The sequence below is a fragment of the Bombus pyrosoma genome, linkage group LG1 (assembly GCF_014825855.1).
Source record: "Bombus pyrosoma isolate SC7728 linkage group LG1, ASM1482585v1, whole genome shotgun sequence".
Lineage (NCBI taxonomy): Eukaryota > Metazoa > Arthropoda > Insecta > Hymenoptera > Apidae > Bombus > Bombus pyrosoma.
The window spans coordinates 3,088,933-3,113,250 of NC_057770.1; the positions used below are offsets into that span (position 1 = coordinate 3,088,933).

At 39.9% G+C, this 24,318-nt stretch overlaps 1 protein-coding gene across 9 annotated transcripts in view; it reads right to left on the bottom strand.

The window, feature by feature from the left end:
• Positions 1-24,318, bottom strand: part of LOC122571259 (dystrophin, isoforms A/C/F/G/H) — a 438,419-nt gene that overhangs the window by 99,370 nt on the left and 314,731 nt on the right. The window lies entirely within an intron of this gene.

Below are 24,318 nucleotides of genomic sequence, written 5' to 3' on the forward strand. Positions count from 1 at the left end.
GTAGTCACCATGATCCAATGATACCAAAAGAGAACTGCTTTTATTCTTTTTACTCGTAAATATTAATTTAGTAAAATTTGCGACAACCATCGCTCCTATTCTACCAAATTGAACGTTTGTTCAATTTAATACGTTTTTATGATTAGTATTATCGTATTTTTTAGTATTGTACGTTTGGTTTCTGTAATAAAGTAAGTTGCGCCTATCAAAGGGATAACGCTTGCCAAACTCAAATGAATTTTTCCATTTCTCGTATTCTCGTGACGAAAAACAGGAGTGGCAAAAATGTGGACCGACGTGTTACTCGTACAAACTAATCAAAACTGTGCAGGATTGAACTGGAATATGAAACTTCAAACAGAGACATTGTAACCAACTATAACACAAGCAAAAAGCGCAACTTCATAGTATAGCGTATACAGAAGCGTTAAGAACAAACAATATATGAAATAAAAAGTGATCGATACAAATTACACTGTACGATGAAATTTATGATCGTTGCGTAACTATCGGGGAAGCTAATTTTGGCATTAGTTAAAATATCTGGCGATCAACGAACGATGTTATTATCGAAGAAACATTCCATGTCAGCGTGAAATATCCGACGTAGAAAATTTCAAGAATTCGCGCAATATTCCCCTGGGATTTTCTCGACGGGAGAGTACCCTGTGGAAAGTATACGTCGAAAATAGGGGGAAAAGAGAACAGTGTTTCGTCATCGTGATGACGTGAATTGCGGCGAACGCTTGGCCAGAAGTGATTTATGCCGGGTTCCCCATGTACGTCCAAGCTTTGGGTCCACAGTTGACGTGCGCCGATGAAAATAAATCGAGGTCGATGCAAGTGAATTAAGAAATATTCGTTGCTGCGCGCTCTATATACTCCACGTAATTTCCACAGGTACCAGGTATTCGAAGAGGAAAATTTTCGTTCAAAATCAAACGTAAAACATGGTTTCGTTTCTGCAACTTGCTACTCGCCGTAAGCGGATTTCACATTTTTCCATTCCTTTCTCGTGCATTGTAAAATCGATGCAGATGCAATCGGTGATTTAGGAGAAACACTGTTTTATGGAAATTTATTTATGGATACTGTGTATATATTGGTATTTACAGCGAAAGATGTATAGCCTCTCTTTCTTTCTCTCTCTCTCTCTCTGTTTTGGAATTTAAATTTATATCGTTTATGGAAAGGCTAAATTCTAAAAAGTAATTGAAGGACTTATTGTTAAATTGTACATGTGTTTTACCAAATTGTATCTATGCTAAATTGCATAATACGTACCGTACTAAATCGCAACTGTAACTACCAGCTACTAAATCGCCACTGTAACTACCTGTTACTAAATTGTACATGTTGTACATTTACAATTTAATAAATTTAGCAGCATCTAGTTAGTTAATTTAGATCGCTCAAAATAACGGAACATACTTTCATTTTTTTACAATTTATCGTTCGTATAAATACTATACGAATGATTGGTTGTGCTATAAAAGTGTCGAGGAAATATTCTTACGGCGAATATCCACGATTCAAATAGAAACTAGGGACGAGACTAGCTTCAAGGGATGATCATCCAACTGCTGTACAATTCCGGTAAAGCCGACTGTCGAAAAGAAACCGTATGAATCATCCAAACGTTCTGACCGTGCAATTTTAAACTACCCTCAAAATCCTACGAACCTACCCATTCACAATCATCCCCCTCACAATGAATTCTCCATTCGCTGTGAAGGTATAGTTCGCCAGAAACCACCCCTAACGCACAATGAAATCTGTCGTAAGAAATGATTAAACAGACGGAATGTCATCCTGTGACGATCAGACATTCAGGTCACAGCAGAGTTAAGGAGAATCGGTGAATATCCAAAAGCCTAAGAGAGGGTATTTTCGTTGGAAAAGAAAGCCACTCGTATGTTCCATCCTGTTGGCGAATTTTCTCCACTACGGGGGATGCGGACAATAATTCAATAGCCTTTCTTCTCGGGCTACGGATGTTAACTTCCATAATTCAAACAAGTACAGATTGAAAGTCGTTCCGGAATTGAATGCACGCTGTTTTCCGTTTCGCATCTCCGTTTTGCGACTTTATTAGTTTGCTGTAGATAGATGATAAATAAGCCATAAATGAATAGTTAACCAGCGAATAGTTTGATTGAAAGATGACCTCGCGTTCTAAATAATAGACTGAGGATTTCTATGCATTTATGGGGAAATTTGAAAATGCGAAATATATAAATATTTGAATACACAGAAATATATAAAATATCCAAAGCGTAGTATATTCTCTATGGTATTTAATACGTAAAACAATTTCCTATCTTGGCTCTATTTTTTAAAAATTATATTCAAAAAAATATGAACTTGCGTAAAATGATTCACAGTCTATGAAGTAATCGGTGATTTCTGGGCTACTGGGAGTTCTAAAACGAGAGTTCCCTGAGTTTCACTGAAGTTTCCAGTTAGAAAAGTCAAAACTGTTGGAATTCAGGAATTCTATGGAAGAGATATTTTTTCCAAACACGAATCTCTCTTGAATCAACGCAGTTGACGCGTGTAAAGGTTGCATCATAAAACGTAGACGATTCCATGGCAGAAAATGTACCGAGAGTGATGCACAGCTCCGGCGGAATTTATGTGGGCGATAACACTTTCGGAGAACCGATTGTTCGCCATTTCAGATGGAAAACGTTGGCTCGCAAATTGTTAGTTTGTAAAAGGTATTTGAATTTTTTACGATCACCATTGTATCATCTAATGAAATATCGTTCACACTGGAAATGTTTGAAAAATCCTATCGTTCCTTTTGATATTTCTTTTAAAAGATTGCACAATAAAATGATAAAAAGGTTGATTTAAACGAATTATGGAATAAAAAGTATCGACAGTCGTAAAAATAACAAGATATCTGGAATTGATTGGTATGGTGGAACAGCTGGTGCATGGCTTTTTTATCGCTCCTACGTGTTCGACGCGGTAAAGTTGCGTCCACAATTTACGGTACAACCTGTACATCGGAGAGGAAGAGCGGCAAACATAGATGGCAAACATTGTGGTACACGATGTGCAGCGGTGCAAGGAACTTGTTTCAAAAGCGTCGGGGTACATCCATCAAAACGCTTTTCGTCAGAGTGCTGGTCGAAAGTGCGAATCGGTGACGTTTAATTGGAACACCAGATATCTGAACGATGAAGTTTGATAGCTGTGGTTGGATTAATCGTTGGGCCCAGTACACGCCAACGTTCACACACGTTGAAAATTCTCCATTTTATTATACTGCGTTGTTTTTTGTATTACCGTAGGAATGTAGTATGTGCGAAACGATAGACAAATTGTTATGTCTTTGTCCAGTCGTGAACGTAAACAACGAGTATTCTCATTCTTCTATTATCTGTATATGTATACAGAAAATGCAAAAGCGATCGATTGCCTGATCAACGTCTAATCTCATTCGCTGATCCAGCTCAAACCGCTGTACTTAGGAAAAGCGAAATTTCCACGCTATACTTTCTTTATGACGCGGGATAATTTTCTACGATAATATTCAATTTCTCGGAAAAGAGTTTAGAGAAGAAAGCTAACACTTTTCTGCTGTTTGCCAATCAAGTATCACATCGTAGGATACCGATCGATCTCGAAGAGGGTGGAGGATACGATACGCCGTCTTAACGGCGCACTTTCAATGCAGATTAAATTTTCCGAGTAATGGGTGACTATAAAGTGACCCCGGTGAACCGATGCAAAGAAGAAAGAAGCGTTTAGAAGAAATTCGATGGGTAGATGGGCTGGAAAAAAACGCAAAATGTAAAGGGTTTTTAGCCAGTCGACGGCGCTCGTGCTTCTTATCGGACCAACCGCCCTGCAATTACGCAAATAGCGCGTTATCGATGGCACGTCATGAACGATAAAATCGCTCCATTTTTCCTCCGCCTGTCCTTTTTCCTTTCGTTCTCTACAATTTTAGTTTTCGCGAAAATATAGAAGGAAGCACTTGGAAGATTTCCGCTCGTGATTTTATCCTTCGTTTAAACTCATATATGTATATATATAGGAAATTAATTGTTAAGACGCTTGATAATGAAGTTCACGCGAAAGTCTAAAAGTATTCTAGGGGTATTCCAGTATCGTTTCAATATCGTAATATTTTTGTAACACTCTAGAGACCAGTGTGACGATTCGTAGAAGGTTTCGCGATATTGTTGCAAATATTTAATTACTCCGACGGTTACGCGGAAGGTTCGTAACATTTTTCAGATTGCTCAGAAATTTGCGTGAATATGGATTTTTAATTTATCGCGTTCCAAGTTCCTTTTATAAGGCTACAAAATGGTATATATAGTTAAGAATGCAAAACCAAAAAAAGAATGTTTTTACAGCTTATTCTCTTTGCCAATATTATGCGTTTAATAGACCGTTCTTTATGCGTCCAACTAGTTTTGCAATCTGCGTATTTTACAGTTTCAAATATTCCATAAATGCAAAATATCCGCGGTACAGCGATTAAAAAATTACGAGTCACAAAATGGCCCGGCTCCTCGATTATCTCAGTGACGATCCGCGCAAACATCGGTAATTAAATCAATTTCGCGTGCGTTTGTATGGCCACGATTCAATTAGAGCGGCGAATCCTTACGCTCGAATCGAAGTGCTGGTTTGCCCACGGCGAAGCGAGGGGCATATTACCTGTTCCCATGCCAAGAACGTAATATTACGTCTGGGAGGCGAGATCGCTTTATTGCCTGGTGTTGCGGCTCCTGATAATATTTCGAACACATGGCGTACACACGTAATTGCCAAAGGAAAACACGGTTACGCGGCCGCCTCGCGAATAATATCCACGTTCCATCAATCATCGAACGCGAAACACGTAACGAGCCGAGATATTCCGAGCCGCGACGAGACAAACGACTTCCTTCGTTAATTACGCTATTTACGATCGGCTGACGACGCTTGAAACTCTTTCACGTAGCACCTAACACGTTTAAACAATGTTGTTTTATCGCTATATCATCCCGCAGTGCGTATGACGATCGACTTAAATCAAACGAAAGAGGAAGCTGCTGTGATCGAGTCTATAAAAATTTGTTTTTATTACCCTCGTCCTGCGAGGGTAAATTTAATACCTTGCTTGTCCCGTACAATGATTTATTAAGCAATAACGCTCGCGAATCGACAAGAGGTAGATCGTACAGAAAAACAGAGTTTTAAAAAGTCCTGCTTAGACTTTAAGCGATATAGAGCTTTATGATCAGACAACTTCTCAAAAGAATTGATTAATATTAGATATAATTTCGCTTATAAAATTTTCCTTCTTTCAAGTTATTAGTAAACGTGTTACCGCAGGAGGAAATTTAACAAACAAATTTCGTTAATAATATTATTTTATTTACGCCAGGTGGCTTTATCGATAGCGGTTGTGATTCGAATTACCAACGTCCTTTTGTTCGTTTAATTCAGACGATGTACCGTATATTAATTATAGTCATATCGAAGCATAATTCTCTTTCAGGATCTTCTAATTTCTAGACCGTTCATCCAAATTTCATTCATATACGTCCAATTTTCGTGACATTTTCAGCAAACTCCACACATATTCCGTATTAATGTTCCGCGGCTACTCAAGCTGGATAATTGAATTCAGACCAGAGGTCTGTAAACAAAATTCGCGACGCAATACTCTCCGTAAATCCCTGTCAAATTTTCCAGCCGGATTCCAGCCTTCCCGAACCTCAATTTCCACTGCCAACTGTTTAGTATCGCTAGCTCTCTGCGACGTGGTTACCGCCGATGCTACCCGTTCGTCTTTTCGTTGTGTCGCGCACAGGAATTTTCTTCCTTTCTAATTCCAGCAATTTCGAACATTAATCTACGCGCAGACAAGCAATACGACGGTCCACGGTCTAAAGACTAACCGTTAAAGTTTCGTTGAACTTCAATGATTTCTTAACTAATGCGTTTTATTATCTACTTGCAATTTTCTACCCCTAAGGATCGAGTTTACTTCTCACCATTATTTCATTTATCTCTCCTTCGATTCTTCCAAGATCTTTAGTTTTAATCTCCGTCGTTCCTGTAGAATAGCTTCCAATCGACAATGCAAATTTTATCGTCTTCACCATCAGCTAATATCCCGTGTAAGTTTGATAGCGTATCCCTGTCCTCGACGATATTCTTTTACACGCAGGATAAATGTTTCAATTGCACGGTTATTAAATAGTTTCAATTAATTTCATTGTAGCTTGACAAAGCGGATGAACAACGCGACATCGTAGTAAAAATCGTCGAAAATCGCTATGAAATTGAAGAAAATTCTATTTCTAACGATGCACGCGAATATGCAATTCCGTTATCGAAAATGTAAAAGCGGCTAAAAGCTTCGCGCCGTTGCTATAATATCGCAACGATGTCGTAACGTTTATCCGCGTCAATTCTCTAAAATTTAATCGATCCCATTGCGCACGATGAAAATTTTAGATGATACGAGGACGAGCCGTTCCGTCGGAAACGACGGAGGGTCGAGCATAATTCAAAGGGGCTTCGTCTTTCGAAGCGGCCTGTTCCACGTGACGTATTTAATCGGCAGTGTCAGGCTTAATCAATGTCTGACACTTAGGCGGTCGGTGACGTGCACGCTGGCGAGGATTTCTAACGGGGAATTGCCGATTACCCGTCGGTATACCGAGATTCCTCGACTGTTCCGCCAGTTGAGAGAGCTCCTTCCCTTGGAGGCGTTACTCCGCAGGGACAAAGCCGGCGAATTTACGTGATCTATGGACGAGACGACCTAAACGGCATTCACATAGAGCCGTGGAACCTTCTTAGCGGTTTGTCACGTCGCGTCGTTGAATGATTTTGCGCGGAAGGTATGCGAGTTTGTAAAAAATCGTCGTTTCATTATTTTATGACTGTCGATATCGCGAGATACCTTTTTCTTATTACAATGATAAGGTACTTTGCCGGTCATAAATGTTAGGATGCATAATGGCTATATTTATGGAGAAGATCTAACTTTTACTTTGTTTGATAATGTATGTATATTATCATATAATGCGCGTATGATGAGAACGAAGTAACAGGTTTGTAGTAAGATAATTGGCGAATAAGAGTAGCGTTCCGATGCCTATGATCGATAATGTATTAATTTTTCAACATCGATTAAGTACACCGTGAACCTTTTGTAGTGCAAAACACGTAATAAAATTGAACTCGATATTCTATTTCACTCGATTCTTCATAGTTGTAACGTGTAAATCATATTATCTTTCGTTATAAATGAATTCGATAAAGACACGCGCTACGTAACATAAATGTATCATCGATTGTAAAAATATCGAGCATGAATCGGTTGGAATAAAATTCCAAACGCCGTTCGGACTGCAAAGGGTCGAGTGTGCCCCCTGTCGGTTTTCAACATTTTTTTTACAGTTTCGTACATGTAGTTATAGTAGCAAAATGGTTCTTCGAAATCACCGGTGAAATTGAAAACTTTGCGCCACTTTCGAATGGTTGGCTCTTTGATCAGATTAGTAGATCGAAAGTTTCGAATGGAAATGGAGTGTGTTCAGCAAGCGATGGAACTAATACTGGATATACTTCTCTATCGAATTGTTCATCGTTCCATTTGGATTTCGTTTTCCAATTGTTTTCCCACTGATTCATACCTTTTTTCATTTAATCACCGACGCGGCTTCGCAAAAATGACTGAATTCGCCGCTTTTTTTTTCAGAAACCCGCTGAGAGGATCGTTTCCCCCTCCACGAGATCGCAAACAAACCTTATTGAAAAAAAATATTTTTTGTTAATTGCCCTAGCTATTGCTGACTCGAAGTTAGATTCTCATATCCACGTCATCGTCTACGATGATTCTATATTACAAAAAAAAAAAAAAGAAAAATAAACAAGTCTGTAATTTTACTTTGTTATTTATACATTTTATTGTCTCGTTCTACCTAGGAATAAGAAAATCAATAAACAAGCTTTTTCCTTTATCATCGATTAGATTCTGTTCACCGGAGAGACCGAAACAATTTTTTGGATCTAATAATTTCTTCACTTAGGAGTTGCCTATCTGTTTATCCGTCGTTTCATTTCTCTTCAAAATAAATTATATAATATTTACATCTATAGAAACTAAAACGAACGATTTAAGAGTTGTAACATAGCATAAATGGCAGACTACGATATGCAAGCTACCTATTTCGAAGGTATATACATCTGAACCAGAAGATAAACCAAAGATAATCACTGCTCGTCTCAAACGTATCGTCGTGAACGATCAAACATAGGCGTTTACCTGTTCGAAGAGATGCAGTTCTGCCAGCAGCATGTAGGAAATGTAGATATACCGTGCGTCGTCCGGTTTCTGCTTGCCACGTGCTCCCCGAGGGAGGTTCCCCTGAAGGGTGGCACGCCCCCCGGGCCAGGTGCCCCCTCTGCGCACACTATCACGATAATCCACCGTAATTACGTGCCCGGAAGTTCCACCCTCATCACCCCAACTGTCCAACCCTCTCCTCCAACGTTCCACGTCCTTTACCTGTTCACCCTCTTCGATTTCGACGTTTCGACACTCGATAAATACACGCACGGATTTCCGCCGCTGTCCTCGCACATCCTCCTGCGTCCTCTTTCGTTCCACCACACTGTGCCACGCATTTTTCTCTCTCGTAATTCTCACCCTCTCACCCACGCACCCCGTTTGGCGACTAACGCGCTTGTTTTCGCCGTGATCGCCGCAGCAGCTGTATGCAAATGCCACGGCATTTGCTCGAATTATCGATCACTGATTAAACGTTGCACACGGATCTTTTCTGAGCGGGTGTCGCGTGATACGTGCGTGCATTTCATACGGCTGACCGACGGCCGTGCAACAGAAAAATCCAGGAACACGTGTCGCGATTAATCGGCAAACAACATTTTAAACAGCCGCGCTAATGAGCACGCGGAACGCTTTGCCTCCGGTTTTTGTCAATAATCGGCGTTTCTATTGGTTCTCGTCGATGGTAGGAGATTGGGTGCCGAGTTGAACGTTCGTCGAACATTGCACAAGTTGCGAAGAAAAATTGTACGTCTAAATATGTACGTCTCGGTGCACTCAATTGTGACTGGGTGCAAACGTGAAAGAAGAAAGAAAACAAAATAGTACTCTGATGGGACTGATTTCAGTTTTGTAAATTTACGCGTTTAACAAAGCGAAAGTTTGGATAGTATTAATTAATTTATTCAGCAACGACGATTTTCTGAGAAGTTTTAGTCTCACGCTGAAATGCTGGACATTTCGAGTCTATAGTTATTATTCTTTATTTTGTTTTCAGTCACTTGTAAACGTCTTGTTTAAGTTTTTTTTTTTACTAGTTTTCACTTAAGCGGTAAATACAATTTTCAGTTCAGTTTTGTTCGAACAATCAAAGTTCCATCCGTTTTTATCCAAAGGAAAACTCTTAGCTCATACAAGTGCTATCAAATACATCACAACGTCAAGAGCACATCGACTCCATTGTTAGAGAAAATCCAATTCCTTGGAGAAAAATTGGCTTCTTTATCCCCAGATGGATCAAACAAACGATTGCCAATTACACGAACGTTATTCAGTTTCTTATAGGAAACTATCTATTTTATAAACAGTAACATGTCTTTTTCGTTCCAATTATTATTGATTCTTAGATTTCAGACTAGAAATCTAAAGAATAAAGAAAATTCCAACCATGAAAAAGTCAGCAAGACAATGCGCTCCAATTCTAACAGCGTAATTTCCCACTTACGACCTAACGATCTCCTCATAAAAATTCCTATTATTTTCTAGATTTCGCTATGTTACCGAACTAAAAGACAAAAGGAATGTTAACTACAGGAGCTGAACAGAAAGATCAACCGCAAGTCGAGCAACGTAATTTCCAATTCATAACATCAATTACCAGCTATCTAACAGTCACTTTGACCCGTGTGAAGCACAGGTACATATAAAGAGGTACAAAAGCCATCGATTTCAGCCGGAGAAACGATTAGTTCTTGCAGGATTCGAATAGGACGCATCGTGTCAGGCACACGTCCTGGCCATTGTTACGTGGAATCCAATTCCTCGAAGAAAAATTATCCCTTTATCCCAGAAGGGGTTGAACAAACGGCGCTCGAAAGAGGGTTGAGCACTCTCTATCTTGTTACGAAATCAATGACGCGTGTCCACCTCCTTTTTCGAAGCGAGAGCTGGATAAAATGTGGCCTCGAGAATGGAATAGGGGCGCATTCTGTCGGATTAGAAAGCGAGCCATCTTCCTGGACCCGATTGGAACGAGGCTGTGAGACTCTGGTGGCGATCAAAATAAAATATACGAGACGCGGAATCGGGCTACGGGGATGAATAATGCATCGAACGAACAGCTTGTGGTAAGTAACGAGGCGGATTTGTAAAACATCAGGCCTCAACCCTGTCACGACATCCCCGATGAACCGCAAATAATTTAGCTACGTTTCACGCGGTAGCCGACAGAAACGAATTCGACTGATTTTCTTCTTTCCTTATCGGGCACGATCCTTTGGTATTGAAAATGTATGACGGAGGATTCTTTTACTAATTTACTTTTGCAATTAATGGACAAGAGCTTTCTGATATCGTACATATGATAAAATTAATTGCAAGTTGATGAGAAATAGGGAAAAAGCAAGAAAAAGCGAAACGTATAACAAGCACTAAAGTGAAGCGTATAATATTTTTATGATGATTAGTAGTCACCGATTACGATGAGATATCGTCGAAAGTATAGCTTTATATAATAATCGAAGTTCGTGACTTGAATCAAGGAACATACATACAAGGAAGTTTTCTTCGTGAGAATGATGCAGATTTGAAAAATAATTTGATTGGTTGAAGATCTTTCCAAAGTGTCGATACAAAGGATCGGTCATTTTTGAAGTTTATTTTCATTTAGAATGGTTTCTTTTCTTAAAACCGTTTTGATACTTATAGGTAGAGTTAATCCGAGATAAATGAGCAGGATAACGAGCCCGAATAAAGTATACGATATTTGAAAGATAAATCTTGATTTTCCTCTTCGTTCGAACGATTCCATCTTATTGTCCGCTCTAACACTCTCGTAAACCTGAATCTTTGTCTTTTTAAATCTTCTTATCTTCGTCGAGAAGATAAAACCAAGTGGAATTAAAAAAGAAGAAACGAATATTCGCGTGAAATATAAATCTATTCATAGAAAATTTTTCGAGACCCGTTTCGTCGTTTATGAAACTCCATTATCCCTCGGAGAATTGCACCGTTGGCATTGGGAAACGCAAGACAATAACTCGATCCGAGATTAGCGCGTCGTTTCGCTTCGAAATCGAATATTATTTCTTGAAACGAAGTTTCCGACGGCTCGTGGGAATTTTCAGAAGCATAAGGTGTGTTCCCCTTTAGATTGATAACAATTTCCAGCGAATGAAATGCAAAGTGAATGTCGTACTTGCAAACGAGTTCGAAGGGAGTCCCGTCGTCACTTTTTCGCCTCACGCGGACTCAACGAGGGAAAAAGTCTCTTTCTGGAGAACGAAAAGAACGAAAAGTTGCCGGCGAATAACTCGAGTTCTAGGGTCTTCAACGATGCAGATTTCTTCGTTGTTCCGACTAACTGTGACAATCACGGCAAACTCTCTGTATATTCTTCGGATAAAGTCGGATGGCAGCTTTTATGATGGATTAAAAAAATCTGTCACGAAGCAAAGAAAAGTTCGCCAAACTACCACTTCCCCGATAATTCGCAAGTTCCTCGATTCTATTTATTATTTCTTTTTATTTTTTTATAACTTCAATATCTTTTAGGAACAATAAGAAAGGAAGGAAAATCGAATGAAAGAAGAACGCAAGACATTATAAATGTATCATTCTTTTCTAATCTTTACACGTCTGTGAACTCGACCGAGACATAACATAGAAACGCGTAACTTAGATCTGTTAACTTTTCTTACCGTTTCAGTGTCATTAAAAAAGCGATATTACATTAAAAATTGCAAAGTGTAAAATTGTCATAACTGGGCTTAATTTTCAATCTCCTAATTATCAGTTAACTCGCTTAACAAGTTAATATCCAGTCGAAAGTGAGTGTGTATTTAATCCAGGCCTGTTCAATGCGTCAAACGTTCAAATATAATTGTAAAATCGTGTTCCCTGAACTTCTAAAATATTCGTCGAACATTGAAACGTAGCTGCACGATATTTTTCTCCGAATCTCAAAATAAAAATTAATTCGACATCAAAAAGATCGCCAATACGTCAGACTTTGGTTTTTCATCCACTCGGTTGGTTTCTCCGCGACTACCAGACACGCGTCGTTCATTTTTTCCTCATCGTCGGTGGATGGGGGTTGGCAAAGCTACGGCTCGTCGACGGAACCCATTAACGGCGTCCACGGTTCGGCACTCTTTTTTTCCCCCTGCTTTCGTCTCGATTCGTTTCGGACCCGACGAGAGGGCGAAGCCTGTCACACGAGCTTCGTCAAAAACTGAAACGAGAATCATTTCCCTTCCCCTTCTTCCCTCTCGCGGGGTAAGCAGGGACAGCAGCGGGGAAAATTTCATTTTAATATCATCTAAATGTCATGGCACCGCTGGAAACCGTTCGGAAGAAGCGCCGCTGTCGTTTGTCTTCTGTCGAAAACACATGGCATAACTTTTGCGACGAGTGACTGCCAGAGAAACGAACGACAGAAAGAGCATCTCTCTTTTCGTCGAACGTTTTGACAAATAACGAAACAATTCCACGAATTTCGATTATTACCTGCACCGAGTTTGCGAACGTCATTTAGTTACTTGGAACGTATATCGATTAGCTTTTAATATTACAGGAAGCTACAGAAAAGAGATAACGTTCGAAGGATTGTCGTTTCTATTTTTAATTTACCCTGGAATTTATTATTATCTGTAGCATTGCTGTTTGATAATCGAACTTATGCAGGCATTTTTTCTTTAATCATACAATTGGACAATGAAATTGAGAAATCGATGTAAAGAGGTCGGAGGTGATCGATCGAAAGCTCGTTGACACCGAAACTAAAATTGTATTTCGTCAGAGAATCGTTTATGCTTCTATACCAAGACAAAGTTAATTTCAGTTTACTCTATATACATATATCAATCGTATTTCCAAAACTAACTGTAGAGATCCAAATATTTAATGTATAAAGATCTAAAGATGAGACTACACCAAGAAATTACACCCCTATAATCTTTTAGTGCTACCATATCCTTGATAGCTCTCAATTTTCCTTCAAGTTAAACTCGATGTCAGTGAGTTAAGGCGGAACTTCATTCTAAATATTAGGAATAGACATTACGCGGGCGAAGAAGGTTTCCCATAGAACGTATTAGCTTCGCTCTTGTTTCGCGTGCAGTCAACGAGAATCTTGTTCAACGTACGAGAAGATCGAGGCGGATGTTAATACCGGTGGTTCAGGCTCTGATAGAGAAATTGGTGTACCAACCACCAACGTAATGTTACTGAAAGAGGCCGATGGGAACAAGGGATGGGTTAAGCGGCTTGCGGACGATTAGAGAGCGCCGCAGCAGCCATCGTCGCGCTCCAGCTTCATCCCCATTGGCGATCAAAACCCAACTACCTCGTGGTTCGGTTAAATACAAAGTACCGAAAACTGGCCTCTCTTTCTTCCTTTCTATCTTCTTTTCTGTCTTTTCTCCCCGTTTCGTCCAAAATTTCCAACAGGATTTACCGCGAAATTTGTACTTGCAATCTTCTTTGCGCCTCGCCTTTGAAGGATGTAGATCTTTTTCCATCGTGGGTTCAGTAGAAAAGTTTGCTTTGCTGGCTGATCTGAATTTAATAAAAAATCTGAATTCGAAAGTCTGTCTGCAGTTTAAAGATTTTAGACTTTAAAACTACCGCATACTAAGAATTCTGCATTTTGAAGATTCTAACAAGACTTCCGAATCGTAAAGATTCAAAACGCGAAAGATGTAGGATGTGGAAAGCCGCAAATTCCAAAGATTCTGGATATAAAGACTCCAAGGACGGGGCTTAAAAATCTGTTAATTTTTCAAGCTGGATCTCTTGAAATTTTGCATTCGTTACTGAAAAGGAAATATCCAATTTTCTAGGATCCTATGCTTGTTCCTTGGAGCCAAAGAAACTTCATACGCTTTCGTTCCCGCGCAAAGGAGGTCGATTTCCAAGGGGTCAAAGGCACATAGACGAAAAGGCGTTAGCGCGAAACATGTCTATATCGGATATGAAACTTCCTTCGGGAGATGGAACGCAGGACATCGTGTACCAGCTACCGCATACTCGGGATATCTCCGGAATCGTAGCCGAGGTTCTCGGGAAAAGTTTCACGAAGGAACGTCGACAAAGATCGCGGAAATGTCGGGCCAAAGTCCGGTCAAGTGACCGGGGAAACTATCAGCATCCTCTAAAATCAAATTTCCTGTCTTCTAAAAAAAAAAAAAAAAGGGACAGAAAAAGGGAAGACTATAAAATACGTTCCTTCAAACACCGTCAAACTCAATGCTCTTTTTTTCTATTTTTGAGACATCAAAATGACTTCTTTAAAAAATAAATCGACAAAACGCATGGAAAAAGATAAATGTTCGATAGAAATCCTAATATTCATTTGTCTCTGCGCGTCTGCAAATAAAATTCGGTTTTCCATTCGTCGCCAGGGAAAGAATAAGCCCTCGTGAGTGATCCTGATGGTCAATAAACGCGGAGCGAGATATTTTCCGAACGCCAGGGATCGTATATCGACGACCAGTGAGAGATTTGACCAGCTATACCACGAAAGTGTTTTTTTTTCCTTCGACGAACCATTAGATCGAGTTTCACGATCGTGATCGACGGTCAACACTTTCTTCGCCAGAGAACCGAACGGCTGTCACCGACGGGTTCGCCGGTTTTATGAGCCATCAGAACGATGCTCTTTACGATTCGTCAATTTCCCGACCGCTTCGCGTCCATCTCATCCGGCCACTCGTAAAAATCACGCTACTTCGCAAAAGGATCTTTGCCCGATAACCACTACGTGGCGGCTTTCAAAAATATCTGCTTCCTTTCCAACCTTGGTAGATCGTACTCGATAGATATTCCGAGAATTTATATTTACGAACGTGATTTTCTTCTTATTGTCAATTTGATTAGTTTCAGCCCGGTCTCGTTACATTTGCCAATATTGATTTCGACGTTCAGACTTACGGTTAACACGATATTATTATATTATTTACATCATTCCAGATATTCTTCTAGATACACGCGTTCTTAATTCTTTACCGTGAAATTCCATACCGCAGACTACTCAAATGTCGAACATTCTTAGCAATAACAGATATGCTCATAAAATAGACATAGCCTTGCAAAATTTTCATAGCTTCAGCTTTACAAATTCTAAACTTTCGCAATGGAAATTTTCTTATTACAACACCAACCGCTGTCAGAGATATTCTCGACTTACTGTCATAACAAGTTCATCTGTAATCATATAAACATTTTCGAAAAAAAGAGAAAAAGAGAAAAGTGTCCAGTCTCCACTCATCGTTCAAAACCATTAGCGAAATTAGAAGAACCGTATAAATTGAAGGGTCTTCGTCTGTCGTTACACAGGGGATGCGAAAGAGGAATTAGAAACGTTTAAGAAAAAACAACTGGCTACAGATTAGAAGTCACATGGAAACGGAGCTTTCCCGTAAAAAAATTAGAAGGATGGTAAAAGGCTAATGAACGAGAAGGACCGATCCGAGTGGAAAGGATCCGGCAGCAACGACGGATCAATACCAGGGTTTTCCACGTATTCGAAATTCGGACATCGGTCGGTGACGATACGATTTTGTACTTTTGGATTACGATCGTTCTGGTTGCCTGCTGCTATGTACATGCTCGAGTTTACCAGCTAGTGACGAGGCATATCACTGTTCCAGCTTTTAACCCGTCGTAAACGTTTATTCGAAGATTTGTTGCGCGTACACACCCGTGTTACGTTGTTCGAGCGGCTTTCAGTCTTTTTTCTTTTTTTTTTTTTTTTTTTTTTGGAGGAATTTAGGTCGACGCGTATGCGAGTACAAGTAGAATTTTTTAGCTAAAAAATTTTATTGGTCGTGTGGTATGGCATTGTGACGTCCAATAAGTAAATTCGTAGAAATGGAATTGCATTGGATGTAACTTGTTACTCTGTTCGTTATTACTTTTTTATTCAGCTCGCACAGTTTTTCCTGTCCTTCGGTGTTATTATATTTTATATTTTATTGTACTTATTGCATTTTATGGACGAGTGTTAATCTTTTCACGCGCGGAATGAATAATTCAGTCCGCCGGTATAAAGAATAATTAAACTCGGATTTTCCTTTTTATATCTCGTCTTTTAGTTCTTCGACAGTTAAAAAGACACGGATTCGTTGTTGCTTTTAGAAAAACTTACGTTTGGAATATTCTCGCCGGTGATACGGCTTTGTATCGTCGTGTTATAAGTGTGGAAACACAAGTGGAACAGAAAGAATTAATATATTAATTGTCACTGATGATTTGCGTATTATGTTTCGTTGCAATTAGTGTAAAAGATGAAAGGCCAATTATCAATGATTCCGAAGACGAGAGATTTTCTTATATTTGAAAGAAAATTCGAGATTCTAGCCCATGTCTTAACTGCAGAATCTCGCAACATTCTACCTCAAGATCTCGTTGAAAATACATATTGCGAAGGCGTTAAGGAAGCACAGAAACGCGATACTATTCTTCCAATTTATTCGGAATTCGAATCCATCATCAGCAGAACAATGATGAATCGAAGTTGTTTCAACAGATGTATTCTACTGTTTCTCGCAACGGTAACGGTAAAGTGTAACACGCTTATACTTTATAATTCCATCTTTCTTTAACGGTGGTTTGAAATTGCCGCGTGTTCCATAGAAATCAACAGTTTAAAATACAGTCAGCATAGAATTCTGCGAATTTTCGCGGTACATATTATCACGTATATTTGCAGTATTAATTTTTAATTAATAGTAAAATCAGTAAAATCAGACCTATTAATTTCTAATTTGTAGTGTATTTGAACATATATTAGTTACGTGGTAAGAATTACAACACAGGCTACAAGTCTATCGTTAATACGATAATTCTAGCGTTTTACTATGCCAATCGTAGCGTTCTATCATTTTAGTTCTACCGTTCAAACTCTACATACTTGGACTGTGTTTCATAAAATTTTTGACGTTGCCAAAATTACTCCACACTTGGTCGAAACAAATATGAAAATCGCGTTGATTACGGGCCACAGTAAAGTTCGACGAACGATCGATGCACGAGGGAATTCGAATGGCAATTGTCGACGGGAGCTATGCCCTCGTCGAGGCAGAGGGAGAGTGTGCTACGAGGGACAGAATTTCAGGGATTGGAATTTTGAAATTTGACAGCGATTAACGGGTCGGTGATCCGGCCGTGTTCTTGTTCCGTGCACAATCGTCACGGTATAGCGACGTTAACGACGTCACGCCGGTACACGGCGAAGCAGTCGACGAATTAACGCCCCATTGATGTTCCGGAGGAACGGCCTAACTCGAATCAACGATCTCACGCTGTTTGTTCAACGAATTCAGCGCTCGATGCAACGCACGTGCGCCCGTACTCGTGTGCCTGTCGGGTGCTCTTCGTTCAAGGCAGACTATTATTAACGCGATCACTTGGAAAAAACGTCAACGATTATTCGCGCGAAACCAATTCGCTTTATTAACGCTCCGACAAGTTAAAAATTAGAGAGTTAGAGAAGTCGATTCGGCGAAACGTTGCTCTGTTAATTAGTTCGTCCGTTTCGTCATGTCGTTCGAGCATCGTCGTTTAACGTATATTCTTATTTGTAGTCAAATATTCGGCTGATCCCTTGAACGTTATGTATTGGTATTCTTAGGGATTTGTATACGCCGGTGTGTAATAATCATATGAGAGTAGAAGTACAAAATTGTGCGTGTTACTAAACCAACGCTGATCCGCAGATTTCAATTCCAGATTACTGTCTGTAATTTCCTTACGCGTCACGTGCCACGGCAAAAGTTAGTGGAAGAGAATATAAAAGAAACGAGGTGTGGTAAAAAAGTTTATATCCCTTCATCTCGGAGAACTCGAAAGACAACGTAGATTTTGTCGTAACGCGCGTATACGATGTAAAAGTAGATTCAAAAGTATTCGGATGCTTGATGTGTTTTACGAACAGGACGTAATTTAATTACGAAATGATGGATAGATGCATAATTAAAACCAGTTCATGCATCAACGAATAACGCATTCAATTAAAATGTCCCATCGGTAAACTATTTCAAATAATTTCCATTTATTATTTATCGGTCCCGTAAGAAACGATCAAATGCTATTTCCGATCGTTAATTTGCATTAGTTGTATATTTCGATAAAATTCACAGGCTTTTGCTCTAAATTGATCAAAATGTCCGGCTACTTATCAACGATGGCGTAGTTGAAAACGAATCGGCCATGAAGCGAGTTCTCGATCCGTTTTTCGGTCGGACAGTTTGCAAATAAATGAAAATCCGCGGCGGTAATAGGCCTCGATCGCATTACCGTGTACTCGAACAGAATAAATAGTGACTAAAACGGCCAGCACCGAGGCAGCACGGAATTCAATTGAATCCGAGCGCCACGTAAAAGCCGACGTGCCTGTCAGCATCTGCGAGTGTTTGTGCGTTTTCCGCGCGGACCAGTTCGCGTACCGCTCGTCTACGTGACTCTTGTAAATGCCCATTAAATATGCCTCTTCCGTTCTACCGTCTCTTCCTCTCTATTCACCTCCCCCTCCCCCCGCCCCCTCCCGCCGTTTCTCAAAGCCAACCTTCTGCGTACCTTTCCTTCGACCAAACACACACCTTTCCTACGATCATCTATTGATCGTGCTGTCAAACGAACAAGTTGTTCTTTCGTTGGCCTAATTCTATGTCCGTCGATTTGAAATTTGGAAATATTTTATCAAGTTGAAATTCGGCAATGTCGACGGATTTTGGTTCTTAATCAGTTCCATAGTTATCGAGCCAAACCTTTCGTACATGTACTTTGGTATACGGATGATCGTTCGATGCAATCGAACATAGTTTCTGCCATGAAGTATTATTTTCATCGCGAAGTAAGTACCGTTCTTCGAAATAAGAATATAATTGCTATTGCTTGTGAAAGGGTTAAACATTTGGATGATCTACTTATCGCAGTTTAAAATCGATAACCTTTGTACCACTCACACTGTTTATATTTCAGTAAATATTTAGAAAGCCTGATATTTCAAATTCTGACAATTTCGTTTGAATTTCTCAATTTGATTGAGAAATCGTGAAATTTTTCGAATCTAATTCTCACTGGTTTGCTTCTCGCCGGCACGATATCGCAAGGATGTTCTTAAGAAACGGAAAAAGAAGCCGGCCGAGCAGTTGGCGTGGATTTTTTGGTCAGGGCAGATTTAACGCCACTTACTCGCGCTACAATTTATCACTTTGCCGGAACGTTTTCATTTTCCAGCGGAGAGCACGGGACGAACTTCGTACGAATTTCATTTCGCTCGCCACGCTGTACGTAAGCGGAACTTTCTGCCATAGCGATAGAGCCACCGTGTTAGTTGGCCGTCCCCTTGGCATCGACCATGAGTTTTTAGATTTTCCACCAGCATCGTCGCTTATTTATTCTCAGTATCTTCTTTTTTCTCCGCCAGAGAGAAATGCACGAGGTACTCGTCGTAGAATCACAGCTTTTCCTCTTTCTCTTAAGTAAATTTCGTGCTCGTGTCGAGTGAAAAATGTACCCAACTTAGCGTTCGAGTCTCAATTTTTCCAAAACTTTCCTGCGATTTGTTCGACATTTTCTTTCTCTTCTCTCTTCTCTCGCTCTTTTTTTATTTGTGTTGCGAAAAGTTACATACGATATGTTCTTGTGAAATGTAGAAGCCAAGTACAGAAAGCCAATATATTCTAGTTCAGTTTAAGTTAAGTTAAGTCACTTTAAGTCGAATATTCCAAAAAAGGCGTAACGTTACGTATCTTAACCGTCCCAATTTCACCGAACAACTTTCGTAACTGCAAGGCACTCGAACCACGCTTTTCATCAACGCAATGCATCCATCCCGGCAACATTTTCACGTCTTCGCTAAAACATCTACTAAGTTAATGTCTCGTAGTCCGTGAAATCTACAACTCCATTAAATTCCTTGGTTTCTGAGGAACTCCTAACTCATTCCAAACCGATTTCTAATTAAGAACTAACTCTCAGCAGCTGATACTTCAACGCCCCATTTCGATGATCCTATTTTTGGATAATCTAATCTTCCTCTTACGTTTAATCCAATGTTGTATCTTAACCAATTTCTTTAATATTCCTTCTCTGATAATTTATATGTCGATTTTCGAATACTCGCTGACAATTATAATACTAATTATTCCCTCGTACTACTAACCAATTAAATCCGCGTAGATTCCACGTGTCTTGTATAATTCTCGTCGTCCTCTTAATTCTCCGCAACAAATAATCGACCTATTCGACCATAATCGATTCCATTCAAGATTCCTGACCTACGCAATCTACGGTGGCGTGCGCGGTAGCCAACTTTGTCCGCATCTGTCACGATGGGTGCGAAATCAGCAGAGTATTGGATGGAAGAGGGTGCATCAGCACGGTGGCCGCCATAACCGACAAATGTGTCGGCTCCTCGTCACGTATTCAGCCACCTTGTCCCTGTTTCCAGCCGCTTCGAGTAAGTAAACTCGGATGTACCATGTTTGGACCGAGAAAGATAGCGGTGTGTGAAGCATGACTGGTGCCCATGAATATTTATCGGCGTCGCTCAGTGGCACGGCACACTTCTCGTCAGCGGCGAGGCGACGTCACGAGACGAACAGGGTGCTCGAAAGGTATCGTTTCATCCCCCGCGAACAGGGTGAACGACCGATCCGCGAACGTCGATAAATATCAGTCGGGAATCTCGCGTTCCGACGCTGGATTTATGGGGAATTATAATTAGCGGCGATAGCTTTGGACACGGTTAATTGAATTGTTACGAGGTTTCGCGGTACCGATTGATGAATCGAACCGGCTAATGTCAGTCGTATTTGCCTTCCAGCGTGAAAATGCGAATCATACGACTGCCTAAGCGCGGGGGAGAAATAGACATAGAAGAAATTTAGAAGAAATAGACATCGAGGTCAGTCTTGGCTTGCTGTTTTAAATCGTAAGAGCGCGTTGGTCATATTTATATAGAGTCGTAATTCTTTTCTAGTAATTTCTTTTTTGCGAAATTTTCTTCGTAGTACGTTTGTTATATCGTGTTGGTATTGCTCATCTCCGTTATTTCTCATTTTGCTACTTTCGATATAAACAATTTTTATAAAACTTTCGTAAGTATCGCATTGAGTACACCTATATTAAATAGACAAAGCGAGGAACGAAAATTATTTGATCGTTTATGAACAGTAATATCAATCAAATCGTCGCTCAAGTCTAAAAGATTTTGCTGCAGTAGTACAAGTCAATCAGCGATCAGCCACCGATACGCTACTGTGGCCGAACGTCAAGCTCGTTTTCATTCGACGAAAGAAAAACGTACACGATATAAACGTTATTTGCATATGTTTAAACAACAATATTCTTATCTGTTTACTATCGATCCGTTTGTTCGGTAGGATTTTTATAATTCCTGGCGCACGCCACCGTAAACCAGCAGGTTTTTATAAAACGGAGCAAGCGAAACGGTGTACCAAGTTTTAATTTGCATTCATACTCTTCATTACGCTCGTAATTAACTGTAACGGTGTTCCGTGTTCCGATTCTCGGTGAGTAAAATAGAATAACCGCAGGAGAAGCCGCGCGAGTCGGAGTTCCACGACAAGATTGAATCTGTGATCCTCGCCGTCAGAGAAACGCGACCGAGTTTACGTAATCCTCTCTGCAAGCTTTTTACTCGCTTAGCCGGTCATCAACGCCGGCCACATTTCATCCCACTAATAATGTTAACACTCGGAAACTGGACGCTCGTTAACCTTAAACAATAACCACGATATATCCTGCGAATAATCTGGATTAATTTCATCGAACGACGTGGACGTTCCCTACTTCGTATCCAAATGGATTATTCGAGGTAATGCAAAAGTTAACTCACTCTTTTCGAGCGAAATTTCGAATTTTCTTTTTTATTAGCCAACAGAAACAGCAACAACCGGGCATCGTTGGGAAAACTTTACTCGGTTCATTACGCCGATCCGACAAAAGCAGGGATCGAAGCGATGAAAAGATTTCGTATCATACTCTTTATACGCTTCATATACAGCAGGATAGATTGAAAGAGAGTAAAAAAAGAAGGGACAGAGAGAGAGAGAGAGAGAGAGAGAGAGAGAGAGAGGAGAGGCACGGAATCGAAGACCTGTGTAAATAAAGATAAAAAGGGTAGAAACGGTCGGAGAATCTCTTCGATACGATCGCCATCCATCATATCGTTGCTCTCTTTTCACCGATCCATTTTGCGGCGCAATAACGTCAAGCTTTGAGCCCGCTGTAACGTTTTCAAGCACAGAGCTATCGTACACTTAATTAATTACGGTTCCAACTCGCCTCCTTTCCCAACTACAAGCTGCTTGTCTTATAGGAGCGTATGACGACGACAGGCCAGACCTCCGTCAAGGGCCCGAAGAATGAACGTGTACAATCATTCATTGCGATAACGTGCAATCCATTTCAGAAAAAGGCTTTTAATTAACGCCCGACCGGCCTGGAAATTCATTAAACTTTCCGCGAAAGGGGACGGGATATCCCTCTTTTCTCTTCTGGTTCTACGGAACTTTAAAGAAAAGCTATCGCGTCGGATACTTAGTGTTTAATATCTTGCTCGGAGAGTCGCCAACTTTTCCGTTAAAGCAATTGTTTCTGTCCTATCGTCCCTTTCGACCGTCGTTTCGAAAGGAATGTCTCTATTCAATTTTAAGGAGGTGTTAGGAAATTTATAGTAACACCCGTGATTTACGTAGGTTATAACGTAACAAACGTTAAGACGAAGATAGCAAGAGGAAAATCTGGGTTAAAATCAGGTCACACTTTAATTAATAGCGTTCCCTTTCAAGATGCTTGTGCTATCTTTTACCATGGAAATTCCCTTTTTAGAATCGGTACTTTGTTATTTTTCAAATACCTTTCTCCTTTTATTGCTGGAATTCCTTTTCTACCATCTTCTACTGTTTTACTCCGTTGGAATTCCTTCTCTACTGTCTTCTACTGTTTTACTTCGTTGGAATTCCTCTTGTAATCTTTTATTGCTGCAACCCTTTTTCGGGCATTCTTCTACCACTACTTTTAATCCTCTTCGGTCTTTTTGCGATACTCCCTTATTGCTGAATTTTTATCAGTGTCTTTGTGATAATTTTTTTTTATCAACATTATATCTTTTTATATCACGACTTTCTTTTTGTATCTTTAACTTTCTTCCTTTAATTTTCTAGCCCTGGGTATTACAGTGTTAATCAGTTTTAAGTTAAAATCATGAGGGCTATTGTACGGTCCAGTACTGTCATCTTACGTATCATTGCCGGTACAGGAAATAACGATGTAATACCGTTGAGCTTAGGGATCCTTCCTGTATGGGATTATTTCAAGAACAAAAAGCGAGTAGCTGGAAGATTAAGGTTGAAAAGGCGGTAAGCTCGAAAATCGAGGACAATCCTTGCGAAGTTGAAAGCTGGAAAGTTCAAGGTACAAGATCAATAGCTCGAAAGGCTGAAAGGTTAAAAGCTAGAAACTCGAAGAGTTCACGTGTTACCAACTTTTTCACCAGGCGCCACCTTTTAAGGGAGCACTTTCTTCTCTAAACGTCACCCTACGTCGAGCATCCATTTTCCACTTCTCACACGCGTTGTTAGCACATTAAAGAAAACATCATTTTTTCTTTTTTATTACTAATTCATGAATCTTTCTCAAACCGATCTAAACTCTGGAAATTACTGACTAAATACGACTGATATGACTTCGCGTTGTCAATATCAAAATCGAAGCAATTAAATCAGACGAATTGTTCCATTTTTCTTCACGATCTCGAACGAACAACGAGACCAAATTATTGAGATATGTATAATTTTATGTGCTAGACTAGATTAGCTGCGTAGTAGTGATACTTGTACGTGAATGTCAGTGTGTGGAAGTCGTGTGGAAGCCTCTAAAGCGAAGGAATGTAAACTGTTCAATTAACAGTCTGCTATGGAAGAAGGTGAGACGTCTGCAAGTCTGTATCGATGAATATCTTTGAAATCGTTTATCGAATAAATATATAACTATTCTAATATAAATTCTAAGCGTAAATTTAGTGTTCCTGT